The 14,686-nt window shown below is 49.7% G+C and overlaps 2 long non-coding RNA genes across 2 annotated transcripts; one reads left to right on the top strand and one right to left on the bottom strand.

Moving 5' to 3' along the window:
• Window positions 1-612: 612 nt before the first annotated feature.
• LOC134473649 (uncharacterized) lies at window positions 613-3,505 on the bottom strand. Its single transcript, XR_010044008.1, has 3 exons — window positions 3,210-3,505; window positions 1,398-1,449; window positions 613-901 (listed from the first exon to the last, which is right to left on the bottom strand). It is a non-coding gene; the product is annotated as an uncharacterized LOC134473649 (long non-coding RNA).
• Window positions 3,506-3,638: 133 nt separating this feature from the next.
• On the top strand, window positions 3,639-9,776 carry LOC111755198 (uncharacterized). The gene is made up of 3 exons (XR_002789776.2): window positions 3,639-3,883; window positions 5,087-5,199; window positions 6,646-9,776. It is a non-coding gene; the product is annotated as an uncharacterized LOC111755198 (long non-coding RNA).
• The last annotated feature ends 4,910 nt before the right edge of the window (window positions 9,777-14,686 follow it).

Genomic DNA, 14,686 nt, shown 5'->3' with positions numbered 1-14,686 from the left:
GCGGACACTTATAAAAACTGCAGAAGGAAGCAGAGAAACCAGGACCGCAGGCCTGCCATTCACTTCTCTCCCCTGGGCTTTAGTCTTCCTGCTGGGTTACGCCTCGCACTCAGCGCCCAGCTTCTGATTCCACGAGCTCCTTGGTAGAAGGTGGTTTTCTGGGGATCTGCAATTTCCCTTCTGTTTTAGGCATGGAGTTATTTCCAATTCCAAGAGGCAAAGGCAAAGAAGCTGTCCAGAAATGAAATCAAAATTTTCTAGCAGTAAATATCAGGTGGGAAATTTTGCTGCACCTGAATGCCTAGATATTTGCTGGACACTGAATATGTGGTGGGCATTGTGATAGGCATGTTGGACATGAAAATGCAGGGACTCTGCTCATTCTTTTAGGATTGGCTACCCTTTGTTATTACGTTTCAGAAGGTGAAATGATTTGTCAGAGGTTGAACAGATAGTAAGCAACCTCAACCCAGTTCTACCCTCGCTCTGTCTCTTGAGAAATCTCCAGGGCCCTAGTATCTTATGTGAGCCCCCACAGCTGCACCCCAGTAAGCAGTCAACAGTCCCCTCCCACCCTCTAGATGCAAAGTCTGGATGCCAGGGTTGCTCTAATTAGTTTTATTTTACAGGCTCTGAGACTTGTCAATGTTTTATGCAAAATTATGCAGAATATGCAAATCAGCAGTGCCTCTGTTGTTGCCGGAGCCAGTGGGGCACCTGGGGGTCTCTGATCTGGAAAGTTCTACCTGCAGAGCTTCCTGGTGGCACAGGCGGTGGGAAGGATGCTGGCTACTGTCCACAGTGTCACATAAGAGCTGTGTCCTGGAACCACAATGCAAATGTCCCTTGCCATCCAGAGACCATCTCCTTAAACACCTGGGCCAGGATGAGTTGATTCCATCTGAAAAGTTTTTAGTTTTGATTTTAAAGAAAGTGGACCACGGGGTCCTTGCCTTCAAAAAGGGTGAGTTGATCTCCATGGGCTTGAAGGCTCTGTGGTCACCTGAGAGTTTGGGAAGTCCCCTGCTCTTTTTCTTCACTGCTATCTTCCAATGTCCCTGTCCTCTTCCCCCCACAGCATCCATGTCTGCTACTTGTGCCTGTGCTCCCCCACGAGGTCCTTGTCCCTCTGGAACCTGCCACGTCCTCCTTGCTGTGCACGTGCGGTTCCTGCTGCCAGCTACGTGCACCCTCCCCTCTCAGCCCACTGGCTCCTCGATCTTTGAGGATGTTCCTGGTGCCGCCCTCTCCTGCCCCGCCCCCGGCTCCCTGCCTGCCCCGCCCCCGGCTCCCTGCCTGCCCCGCCCCCTTACGGCACTGACCAGCTGGGTGCCCGAGCCCTCCCTGGGAGGCGCCAAGCTGCTGGGGACAGAGACCTGCTGCTCTTCTCCACGTACCTCCAAGTGTGTGGCCCACGACTGTCACTCATCAACCGTTGGGGATCAATATCTGAATGATTAACAAATAAAAGAGAAAGCACATCTGCCCATTCTGGTTCAGAGCTGTCCCAAAGTAGCTGGGCGACAGCTCCCCATCTAACTTGCAACTTTAAACTAAAAATAGGTGGAAGAACACCAGGCTCCTCTCACTTCCTAATATAAATTTTAATTTTTAATAGCTTGAGAAATCCGGGAACTATACCTGTGGGAAAATGATGAGGAATCGGCCATATAAATTAATGGAAGTATGTGTTCACATTATCTAACTGTATTATGTGTGAATAATAATTAATTATGGATTCTACATGTGGTCTTGTCTTAGCGAATCCTTTAGCCCAGTGCGAAGGAATTTGAGAAGTCATTCATCACCCACTGTGCTCCACCTGGGGCCATAATATAAAAAGTGAAAACCAAAAAAATTTTCCATAATTTATGGAAATCATCATCTTAGAGGGAAAAACAACTCTTATTAGGAGCATAATAACTTGGAAAGAGGAGTTGCACCCAAGTGTGTTGTTAATGCCATTTGAGTCACCTGACCCACCTCCTCCATCTTCCTGGCATTCATTCATCCTTCCATTCATTTACTGCACCGAGAGGCGGCAGAATGCCTGGGTAGGACCGTGGACTCAGTGCCAGGTTGTGGGGGTTCAGATCCAAGCTCATCTCCTTTCGAGCTGTGTGGCAGGAGGCAAGTTGCTTAACCTCTCTGTGCCCCAGTTTCCTCATCTATAACATGGTGACAATCTCAGTAGCTATTGCATGGGGTTCATGGGGAGAGAGTAATCAGTGCTACTCCAGTTGTGGCTCTGGTGTTGCGCTGGGAATTACCTAAGATGGGCCAAGCTCCTGCCCTTGAGCTGTTTGCTGATGGGTGGCTATAACTAAGCATGTAAGTTTAAAGTTGTGCACTGCGCATGTTTCTTGTGGAAGGGACACTTCACCCAAGGGGTGGGTCAGTTCCTCCAAGGAGTGATTTCTGGGCAAGTCTGAGGAATCTGCAGGCATCCGCAGGTGCTGGCAACAGAGGTGCAGGACCCTGCATGGTGCTGCCCTCTCTACTTGGGTTGCCCTTACCTGGTTTCCATTTTTAAGGAGTGACCATCCGCATCCGTGATTCAGGGACACGCTAGAGCATGGTGCTAACATCAGCTAAGAATGGACTGGACATGCATCACAGAATAGAGAGCTGTGGGTTCTGGGACCCGAGCAACACAGGGGTCCCATGGTCCAGGACAGAGAGAGGGACAGGCTGGTCCCGTAGTGTTTGCAAGCCAACCTGCTGCTGGGAAAGCTACAAAGCTAAATCCTGCGCCTGTGTGGTGGTGCACATCTGTAGTCTCAGCACTCTGGGAGGCTGAGGCAGGAGGATCACAACTTTAAACCCAATCTGGAAGACTTAACCCCTTAGAGAGACTCTGACTCAAGATAAACAATGGGGAAAAATGGCTGAGAATGTAACTTGGTGCAAAAGTGCTCGGTTTAGTACTCAGCCCACACAAATGCTATATCCGGTCTTCCAGCACACAAACCAGATGGACAGAACTCTCTGGGTAAAGGAAGAAACTGGAAAGTCCTGGCTTCTGACTTAAGGTATGGGGGAAAAAATTTCCTAATTATGAATGAAAGGCACAACCCTTGAGGCCAAAAATTGTTAGACACAACTACATACAAATGAAAGCTTCTTGCTTAGTAGAGGATGAGCAAGGTGGGAAGATGGATGCCAGGAGGAAGCAGATGTTCAAGTTGAAAGCAGACAGAGATTTTTACCTGTGCCACCTGAGGACTTCCTTCAGATCAACAGGGAAAATCCAGCAACTCAGTATCAACAGTTGGTGATGTGAATGGAGAGTTCACAAGAGAACGATGACCAAGTGGCAGATTTCAAAAGAGGCACCTGTGCAAAGCAAATCTAAAATGTGTGATAATCCCAGCATGCCGGTCATCTCAGCACTCTGGAAGGCTGAGGCAAGAGAATCATATGCTTGAGCCCATCCTGAGCAATCTAGCAATTTAACAAGACCCTATCACAAAATTTAAAAAAAAAAAATGTTTTTTTTAAAGGCTGGGGATGTAGCTCAGTGCAAAGGCCCTGGGTAAGAATTCAAGTTGTGCAAACTGAATGATGCAGCGTTAGCAGTCAGCTTTCAGCCAGTGTTGCAAAATGACCAAGAAAAACAATTCAAGGCAGAAGGTCGGCTTTGGCTCGCAGTTTCATGGTTTCAGTCCCTGGTCAGTTGGGCCCAGAGCCCTGTGCACCGGGGAGACAGAAACATCACGGTGGGGGAGCACAGGGAAGCAGAGCTTCTCACCTCACTACATCTGGGAATCAGGGAGAAGGAAAGAGCCAGAAAGGAAAGGGACCGGGACCAGGTACAGTCCCCAAGAGGTCACACTGCCATGACCTGCTCCCTTCAACGAGGGCCCACGCCATTCTGAGCTGGGTAAGGTTTCTGTGCTGTTAGGGTTTGCATTTGATTCATGTGCTCAGGGCTTTGCTGGCCCAGCTCAGAATGGAAACAACTGGACAGGGGACGATGCCAAGGGGCCTGGGAGGGGGCTTGGGCTCGCCATGCTGCTGGGGTTGGTCTCAGGTTGAGGGGCTGTGTGGGGCACTGATGCCAGCCAGTCTCCCAGCATTAAGCTGTGCCCCAGCCTAAGGCTGAATGTGACTGGAGGAGTACACCCCTCCCAATCCACACAAGCCACCACCTTGCAGCCCATTGTCACCTGGAGGGACACTTTCTTTTCAAGGAGGTGCTATGGGGCTCTAGGACTCTGGCCTTTGGAAAGCCATTTGGGAATTAAATATTCATTCATCACCCAGCAGGGCTCTCCTGGGCAGCCAACTTGGAGACCTCTCATACCAGACAAAAGGGGCCCTCATGGGGCAAGTGCAGCAGTTAGCTGAGGATCAGAGACTTGGAAGCTATCCAGGTGTCCATTGCTAAGGGAGGGGGCATGAAAAACTGGTGGGTTCTCACCATGGAGAAGTGTGCAACTATGACATACCACTGAACACACGTTTGCGCTGAGCACAGGGACAGTGACAACAAACCCAATACAGACCGAGGGCCATAGCAGAGAATTAGTCAGGTTAATTAAAAATATAACAGCACAACATGTAAGGAGTCATGCATATTTAAAGACATCTATCAGGCACATTATCAAGGATGCTTACGGGGGAAGGGAAATGCTGTGGAATCAGGGAAAAAGGAGAAAGTTTGCAGATCTGGGACCACACCTGTGCAAAGGCGCTTCCCCAGTGCAGTGGTGCAAAGTCCTTGTAGCAGAGCTGAGCTGAGCGCCCCACTCTACACTGAGTCTGTGCAAATGGCCAGACAAGGGCTGGGTCTGTGTTCACTCGGTCATGGAGGCCCTGCCTTCCATCCACAGCAGTGGAGAGACACACAGGCACCAGAACGGAAACAAACGCAGAGGCCCTTCCTGTCCTTTAGGCTCAGCAGCAGGTGCTACTTCTTTTCTACTTGATTCCAGGGTCCCTGGTACTTGATCCCCTCTGCCTGGAAGCCAGTGAGCCATGGAGATGCCACAGGCCACCATGGATCTGTCAATTATCTTTCCACTAATGGCAAACAGCAGGCCCCAGTGAAAGCTTGCTGGTTTGAGTCTCTGTTTTCCTGCAGGTAGGAGAAGCGTGATCACACTGGGCAGTGACAGGAGAAAGTATGGACACCTGGGATCCAGATTTTGGGAGTCTGGGTTCTTTCTTCATCAGCAACCTGGTGGGTGACCATCAGTAAGTAGTCTTTCCTCTCCAAGCCTCAGTTTCCCAGTGGCTCCTCCTCAGCATCAGAGAGAAGATAATATCCCCAAACCATTTCCTGTCACCTCCTGGGTGCACAGTCAGCCCACATTTCCTGGCCTGGACAGTTAGGTGTGGCAGAGTCACTGGGCTCAGCCAACATCCTCCACTCCCAGCTGGGCTGTGCCACCACCTTCCTGGAGCCTCCAAGTTCTTATGTCACCTGCTGATGCACACGGAGGAGTCCATGGGGCCTGGGTCCCTGAGCACCTGGAGAAGCGGGCGGCTTTGCAAGCATAGCCACCCCTGCCAAGTTGCTACATTAGCAAAACTTGGGCTCCATGGTAGTTTGCCTTTGAAATGTTGGGGTGTTTCTCACACTGGGTACCCTGCCAACGAATTCATTTCCTTTTGGTCCGAGGATGTCACAAGTGTTCTGTAATTTGCGCAATGTTTCTCTGCTTTCCACAATCAATGTTTTGACACCCGGCTCTTTCATGCCCCAGCAAGGTGGCTGAACAGGCTGCGAGAGCAACCAATATCCAAACAGAGCCTCCGTGCTCAGGACCCCTGTCATTCACTTCCTACGTACATCTGCTTCCCCGGATCCCAGACAAAGACAAGGCTATAGTAGCTCAGCCTCAAAAATGCTTTCGTGGTCCCTGTGATGGTGGAATAAAGCCAAAGAGCTCACCCCGTGAGCCCTGTAGGAACCGGCCCTGGTAGTTCTGCTGGCTCTCTTATCCCACCCTAATCCAGCTCAGCAAGCAAAGCAGTTCCTCGAACGGGTGGGTCAACCCCAGGGCCTTTACACCTGTTGGTTGCTCTCTCATCTCCTTCTCTTCTCAGGAAGCTGGGCTTACAAGTCCTTTTCCACAGGAGGCCTGGACTCCCCTCTGCAGTCTCTGCTCTTGCCCTATGGATACGCTCATCTTGCACAGCATCAGTCACTGTTGTAACTAGTGGTGCAACCTGCATCTGCCTTACTCAACTATTGGTGTCCTGGGGACCCCACCTGGCGCAGGCTCTGGCTAGGCGACAGTGTTCATAATTGAGTATTGAACAGAGTGTCAAGAAATGAGCAATTAATGAATACACAAATGAATTTGTATCTTTTGGGGGAGGCGATTGTATCTTGTGCCACTCTGCGGGCACAAACATTTCCTAGAAACACAATGTCTCCCTAAGAAACGAGAAGGTCATCCTTTGGTCACAAGGGGTGTTGGATCTCTGGGCTCCCAAGGAAAATCTGAAAAGCCAGGATTCAGGGTCTGCAGAGGGATTCTGCATGAGCACCTGAGGGGCCCTGAATTCTGGGTTTGATCTGTATTTGGGACTTAATAAGAAACAAAAATAATGCTCAGAGTACCGAGTGCTCAAGGGAGAGCTGGGGACCTGGTTCAACGAGCGTCATCTCCATGGCAATTGTTTTCTCTGCAGGTCCTCGAAGCAGCCATTTGTGTCTGTTGATCTTCACACATGGATGACCGGCTGGGTCCTGTCAGACAGAGAAAATACGGGATGAAATGCGATGCCCATGGCACAGGCCTCCCCCACCCCACTTTGTTGCATTACAACTGGGTGGGGCAGGGGGCACCCAGGGGGAACTTTGAGGTGGCTTCAAATGACAACTTATTTAAATAACAAGAGCATTGCTTCCTGCTGCTCATCCCTCCTACCAAAGGTGTCTTCTCTTAGCCCAGGTGCTGAGACTGGGGAGCCCCAAACCCAGCACCCTGGCAGGAAGGCCTGGGCTTTAGGGGAGCTCCGCAGCATCTCAGCTGAAGGCCAGACTCACAGTTCACTGGTTCTGTCCCTTTGTACCTCTGCTGATGAAACTTTGCACCTTGCCTGATCTTTACTGTTCTACTGATGATTAGTACGAATATGACCTTCCACTGTTACAGAAGTTTCAACATTTTCCTCCAAACACTTGCTTGATTAGTTTACTCCGTTGTCTTTGCAGACTGTCCCTTTCCAGCTATCAGAGATTTTACCTGGGTGGCTGTCCTGGAGACTGGGACTAAGAAGAATCCAGTTTTCCTTCTGGGGCTGGGTGCTGACCCCACCCCCAAGGGGCATCCAGGGTCCGAGGCTGCAGTGGCTGGGGGTGGATGAGCTATGGGTGGGGAGACTGAGGCCAGAAGAGTGGCTGAGCTGGGGTGAGCCTGCAGGGCTCGTCCTTCTCCAGGGCTCCCCACTGCACCCCACTATTCCCAGGCCAGGCCCCTCCTCAGTGATAGCGATTCTGAGCTCTGCAAAGGGCCTCCCCTCCGGGCTGGGTCTCAGCCTGGAGTGAGGGACAGGACACCTAGGCCAGCCCTGATCCCAACTGTCCCTTGCTCTTCTGGTCTTGCTTTTTTGTCCCCCAGCCTTCCTCTCCCTGCTACTGCAGCCCCTGACTCCTTCCTGAGGCCTCACTCCTTCCTCACACGCTGTGGTTTGGGCAGGCCATTCCTAGCCATTTGGGACTGAACTGGACTTTGGTATGGCTTGGACCCCGAGATTTGGAAGCATGTCTTGGGTGTTTCTTTTTCCTTTTTTCTTTTTTTTTGGGAGATGGGGTGAGGGGTATAAGACAGGGTCTTGCAATATAGTTCAGAATGGCCTTGAACTCACTATGCAGCCCAGGCTGGCCTCAAATTCACAGCGATCCTCCTGCCTCAGCCTTCCTGAATTCTGTGATTACAGGTGTGCATCACCACGCCCGGCTTCTCTTGGTGTTTCTAAAACACAGCCAGGTTTGAAAAACCAGGGCTTCTTCCCCTGCCCTGACATCACTGTAGAGAGGAGATCTCTTTGAGGGATGGACATTCGGCCTGAGGCTCCTCTGTCCCTCAGGCTTCAGAACCACTGAAGCACTTCTGGGGTGTCAGAAACAGCACGTGTGCCGAGGGAGAGGCCAGGACAAGCAGCAAAGGTGACAGACACACTGTGCGCCCTCACGTTCCGGACCCCAGCCTGACACGAGGACTTAGGGGACCCCAGAGGAGCCAGCATAGCTAGTGAGACTCAGACAGACCTCAGAAGCCCTGCAGCAAGTTCTTCAGAGGTGCCACACACTTTGGGATTTCTAGGGTTGCTGCTCCGAGGAGCAGAATAAAGGTTCAGTAGTGCAAGCTTGGGAAACAGAGTTCACTAATTGGTCCACTCAGTAAACACTGAAAATATAATGTGTGTCCGTGTTCTAGGGACACAAACATAGCAGTGAACAGAATGGATCAAAGCACGAAGAAAAAAACAAAAACCAACCCAAACCCAACAAAATAAAGCAAACAAAACCTCATTTGGAGCTTAGAGGCTGGAAAGGAGGTCGAAGCATTTTCTCTTGTGCAGGACTTCTCAGTGCCTATAATATATTAATGGGCATCACCAGAAGGGGATAAAACATGCTGTGTTTCCCAGAACTACTGGACCTGAGAAATTTTGCCATGCAAGACACTTGGAGAACTCAGTGTTCTTTAACAAATGGATGCTAAAGCTCTAACCCACCCAGCTTCCTGGCATACAGATGGTGAGGGGAGAGTGTGATCGTATGTAAGGTCACCAGGACTGCTCACACCAAAGTCAGGTTTCCCCATCTTCATGTCCATCTCCCGCCCCACTCTGTGATGCCTGAGATCTGGGGGTGCTGTGAACCCAGATGCTTTGAGATAAAGAGCCGCAGGCTCCCATAGTCCCAGTGGGCACCCAGACTGTGTCCTGCTGAGATGTCCACCTCTGACCGCCGGTTCATGTCCCACGACCTCTCCCTGAGCTCAGCCTGCTGCTATGAGGTGCTGTACCTGCCTCTTGGGAAAGGAGGCAAACGGGGACACGGGGTGGAACGTTGAGACTGCTGGGGACAGTCACTTTGTGAAAGCGTGGCCACAGCCTGAGGAAGCTGTCTGCTTTCTTTGGTTACCCTCAGGTGCTCTGATGTCTTCTGGACCAAATTTGGTGTCCAGAATGGGCGAAGAGCTTGCAGTGTTCAGAGGTGAATTTTCAAAACACGGAAGGCAGATGGTGGCACACAGGTATAAGGTCAGCTGTGTGGCATCACCAGTCGGTGCGTCTCTAGGTGCTGCCAAACCCTGCAACAGGCGGGAGACATCACATCCTGCTGAGGAGCAGTCCAGGCTCTGGGAGGTGAAAGTGCTTTTTCACGTCAGATCCGGCCCGCACTGGTCTGAGTTGAGAGCTGAGTTCTTCCCACTCACAGTGGTAACACTGTGTGGCCAGCACAGTGTTACCAAACCTCGAGCAGCCAGTGTTCCCGAGAGGCGGCTATGGGCAGTCCCTGAGGAGCACAGGAGGCTGAGCAGCCTGAGCCGGGGCTTCTCACTACTTAGTGGCCCTGGCTTCCTTCCCTTTCTGGGATTTTCCACTTTCCCCCATTTGTGCTTTCTTCCTAAAAACACCAAAACCTTATAATAAAATAAAACGATCAGTGTCATCACGAACCCAGTTACTGCTACCTGCTGGTTTCTTTTCTCACTATTTCCAATTTCTTAATATTGTATCTTTGACTTCATGACTTTTCAACAACCCTCCAAAGGATCTTAACGTTTTTCCTAAACTAAAATAAAAATAAAAAACAAAACACTCTCCTGAGGAGAAAAGGAAAATTGTATGTTTTTTGTTTACATGAGTGTACAGAAAATCACTCTTCTCCATGTGGCCTTGGTGATTTTCCATTGTGATATCAAACGACAAATGGATAAACTGGAGTTTGCAACACATCTCTGGGGACTGCTTTTCTATTTGGGTGACCCCTGAGAGGCTTCTGAACATAAAGCTATTTTTGCAAAAAAAGAGGAAATGCTGAGGGGTGGCCGCCACCAGCGATGTCCACCCAGATTCTAACTTATTCTTCTGGCTGCTTATTTTTATTTTTATGTAATGTGGTGTTTTGATGCATTGTTGGTATTTCGTGTTTGACCTTCAGCTGGTAGAATTCGTCTTGAGCATGCCAGGAGAGGCGATGGGCTGTTAGTGACCAAGCAGCAGCCTATTTTCCTAAACTCTCACCCAGTGGTTTTCAGGGAGCTGATAAAGAGCAAGGTCAGTCAGCAAGGAAGGACAGTGGCACTGCTTTGATCTTAATTCTCTGCCATCGTAACCGACTCCCCGCTGCTTGACATGGGAGCATGCTTCCTGTTGTCCAAGGCTTTCATAACAGAGGCCTTTGCATTTGGGGAAGAACTTCGGGCAGGTCCTAAGCCACAGATTCTGAGGGACAAAATGCTCTGGTTTGGTCTGAAGAATTTGCTTTCCTAAATTCCGAGCCCTGTGAGTTCTAGGTATGGTAGACTGAGCACTGGAAAGGGAGCCGGTTGGTGTAACCCTCTAGCACACTGGGAAGAAGATTGCTATTATTCCCATTTTATAGATGGAGGTACCCGGTTGGACTAATGTGCCCCATGAGACAGTAGTTAAAGTCAAGTGCACAGACTGGCGACTTAATGACTGAGCCTAGAGCCTCTGCAGGTCACTGAGTGCCTTTGGGACACCCCCCTTCCTTATTTGGCCCCGTTCAGATCTACAATGTTCCTCCTAAGTCTCAGATGCTCAAAGATGGAGCTTTCGGAAGGTGACTGGATTATGAGGGCTGTAATTTCACCCAGGGATTAATCTATTGATGAGACCATAATTTGATGGCATCCTTGGGAGGTAATGGAAACTTAGGAGGTGGGGCCCACCTGAAAACTTGCGTATGACCTAGGAGGATACATCTGGCCCCGGCCCCTCCCTCTAGGCCAGGTTCTCTCCCTCTCTCTCTGCTTCCTGGCTGCCATCCAGTGAGTAGTTTTTCTCTCCACATCCTTCTGCCATGATCCTTCTGCCCCCTCACAGGCCTAAAAGCTCTGGAGTCAGCAGACCATGACTAGAACTTCTCAAAGTGTGAGCTAAAAATAAACCTTTCCCTCATTAAGTTGTTTATTACAGATGTGGCAAACTAGACTATCAACTTGATTGGCTCGGAGCTGCCTAGGGGGTTAGTAAAGCACTGTTTTGAAGTGTGACCTTGGCCACTCTATCTGGTCCCCGATCTCTTTGTCTCTGCCACTCTTCCAAAGCTCTGCTTCCTGACCATCATGAACTAAGCAGCTTTTGTCCACCATGACCTTCCATCATGATGCTCCCACCTTGGACCCAACCAACATGGACTGAACCATCTGAAACTGAACCAAATAAACTTTGCATTGGGTGTTAGGCATTTTGTACTAGCAACAGGAAAGCTGACTAATACATCAAGTAATTTGTCAGAGACAAATAAGCTGACTAATATGGGGAGGGATGTCCAAGTTTGGTCTCTAGAGTCTAAAGCAAGAGAATTTAGTGTGGTGGGAGAGAACAGTATTAAGTGACTGTTTATGTGCGACATATCTTACATGTACTCTTCATTCAGTTGTCATGTTATTTGAGGAGGTAATAGGTACTATCATTCCTATTTTACTGATGGTGAAACTGAGGCTCAGAGAAGGGTACAGCTTGTTTAAGGTCATAAAAAGGATGACAGATCCAGGATTAGTCTCCAGGTTCTGGCCCCATCAGAGTGTGTTTGCAATTGACTGTTCATAAATGTGCCTCGGCTATATGATGACTCATGAGGGCAGGGACCATTTCTCAGTATGTTCTGAGTCTGTTGGTATCAGCACAGGGCGTGGCTCCAAATAGATGGTCAATGGGCATTGTGGACTGGACGGATGGATGGATGGACGGCACACTTTGGAGAATATTCCCTCTAGTGTGTATAGGAATCACAGTTGGAAGAGAAAGGCAGAAAAAGTCTTCATTATGGGACCAACAGCTGGATCTGATTCAGTGCTTAGTCCAGATGTGACTCCTTTGCAAACTCTGAATCGAGCTGAATCAGAAAAGTGTTTTGTGGAAGTGCTTGTATTCTTTCTAACTTAGCATCTAGAAGACAGGACTTCAGTCCTCTCTCTTGCTGGCTGTGACAGAATTTGAGGGTTTACTCTCAAGTTTTACTTTCTTCTTTGTACTTTTTGGTGTATTCAAAATTTTGTATTGATTTTGGGGACTGTTGGGGATTGAACCCAAGGTTTTTTGCACTGAGCTACATTTATCAGCCCTCTATTAACTTTATTTATTTTTTTTGGTACTGGGAATTGAACTCATGACCTTGCACTTGCAAGGCAGGCACTTATGCTGCTGAGCTAAATCCCTGGCCTTATGTTTTTGAGACTGGGTCTTGCTCAATGGCTATGTTGTTCAGGCTGGGATCTAACTGGTGATCTTCATGCCTCAGCTTCCCAGAGTGCTGAGATTACAGGCGTGCACTGCTGAACCCAGCTATAATGATTTTTTTAAATTGCAAAACAGTTTAACTTTTAAAAAACAGGACCAATACTCAGATTACATTTTTATTTCAATGCTTTTTGTGTAAACAGAAAAATGGTTATTTAGGGTACTATATGGGTAAGTATTGTGGTATTGAATTAAAAAGTGCCTTAGAAATAAGGAAAAGAAAAGAGGAAAAGTTAAGGTTAATCAGGGAGGGCAAGGTGGAAACCCTGTCGCTACCGCTGATGCCCACAAGAGGGCGCCTCAGGGTCATCAGGAAGGTAAAAGCTAAACCCAAGCGCCTTCCTGCCCAGTTACAGCAAATAACCAATGAGTGGGCTCTGCCTGCCCAGCACTTCATGGTTTACACTTTCCCCTTACTCCTCTCCAGTGTCGTCTGAGCCTCACAAGGAAAGGTCTCCCAGGTTTTCGCTACTCGGCTGAGAGGCAGGGCTGGTCTACACCTAACTGGGCATGGGTGCGGGATGATAGAGGGGGCTGCAGAGCCTGCCACAGCTATACAGCCCCCTCCCAAAGATGCGAGGCTCCCACCCTACCAACAGCACTGCTTTCTCCAACCTCTGGGTCTGGAGCAACTGTATTGAAGACATTTGTCCAAATCAACCTGGTTTTCCTGAGCAGAGAAGGCAAACCAGTGAACTGGCACCATTCTTCCGGGAAGAAAGTCCTACAAGGTGCAAGGTGGCAGAGTCTGGAGCCTTTTTCTCCACATACTGGGAAAGTACAGAGCCAAGTCAGCTGGGCTGATACTCATTTGCTTCACTCTGTAGGTGTAGCCTCTGAGGGCCCCAAAGCACCCTGGCAGGGAGGTATTAAGATGAGGAAACTGAGGCTCAGAGAAGTTTAAGTGCTCAAAGCCACTCAGCCCTTCAGGGACAAACAGAATCAAAATCTCAACATTTGAAGGGTCCAGGCTTCCAGAGCCCAATCACCTCTTTTGTGAGTGAAGCCCGGCCTGGGAGGCACTTTCCAGCGAAGCAGTGACAAGAAGGTAGGCCAGGACTCAGGCTCTGAACTTGAGAGGCCCGACTGCCCAGTCCTGAATTGTAGTAGGCTGCAGGGAGGCCCAGCTCTGGTTCAAGGGTTCTGTGAGCCAGCACAGGAAATCTCTTCCTTCTATTAATGCATGCTTTAGTTACACTTCTTACAGTAATTACTCTGCAGTAATTAACAAGGGAAAATAACACATCTGGGTCTATACTGCAGCTCCAAACAGATGTACAAGAAACAGACATTCCCAGGTCCTTATGCTAATTTCCCAAATGTGAATTGAACACCTATTATGCACCAATAGCAAGCCAATGAGCAAGGCCCCTGCTGGCTATCAGGCAGGACCCTCACCTTCTGGCAGGGGCAGGAAGGTGATGGACAGCAGGTGCACAAACATGCTGAAGAGGTCAGTGAGTGCTGAGTGCTGTGGAGACTGTAGAGCAGGGTGACAAGGGTCATGCTGGGCTGAGGCCTGTGGAGATCTGGGGAGAGCATGCTGGATTAAGGGAAAGACAGTGCCAAGGCCCTGGGGTAGGAATCAGTCCATGACATTTGGAGTAGGCCTGCACAGCTGAGGCAGAGCCTTGTGGCAGTACGGGTGGAAGATAGCTCAAAGGAGAGGTGGGTGAGGTCCTGTAGGGCTCAGGAAGCCACAGGGAAGCAGCTAGATGTTTCTGGAAGGACAGTGAGAGCCCACTGTGGGGACCTGAATCCGGGTCATGGCAGAGCCTGATTTTGCACAGTTCCAAAGCTTTGGGGTTGCTTTCTTTTCTTTTCTTTTTCTCTTCATCTTCCCGGAAACCCAGGAGAGTTGGGGAGGTCATGCCCAGGGCCGATGCCTGTGGACTCTGCAGGGCAGAGGAGGCACTTGGAGGGTGAACTCGGTGCAAATTCCCTTCTTTATTTAGCTTGTCTCTCTTCCCTTTCCTCCCTCCTTGCAGAGGATCCCGCAGTTCCTGCCCTACGGCCTGGGAACTGAGTTGTTTAGGCCAAACGGTGACCTGGTGGTGCCAAGCACCCAGGCCTCCCAGAGCCAGCTTCTCTGCCAACGGACCACGGCCAGGATGGGAAGTGGGCAGCAGCTCTTGTGGGTGGTGGGAAAACTGGGACCTCACGCGCAGAGAGGGGTAATTCCTCTTGAGAACCAGTAAAAAGCTGCGGAGGCAGGGAGGAGCAGAAC

Source organism: Cavia porcellus, unplaced genomic scaffold, assembly GCF_034190915.1.
Source record: "Cavia porcellus strain 051 isolate PalLab524CR breed Dunkin Hartley unplaced genomic scaffold, mCavPor4.1 scaffold_1, whole genome shotgun sequence".
NCBI classification, from domain to species: Eukaryota; Metazoa; Chordata; class Mammalia; order Rodentia; family Caviidae; genus Cavia; species Cavia porcellus.
This window is presented reverse-complemented; position numbering and strand designations above follow the sequence as displayed.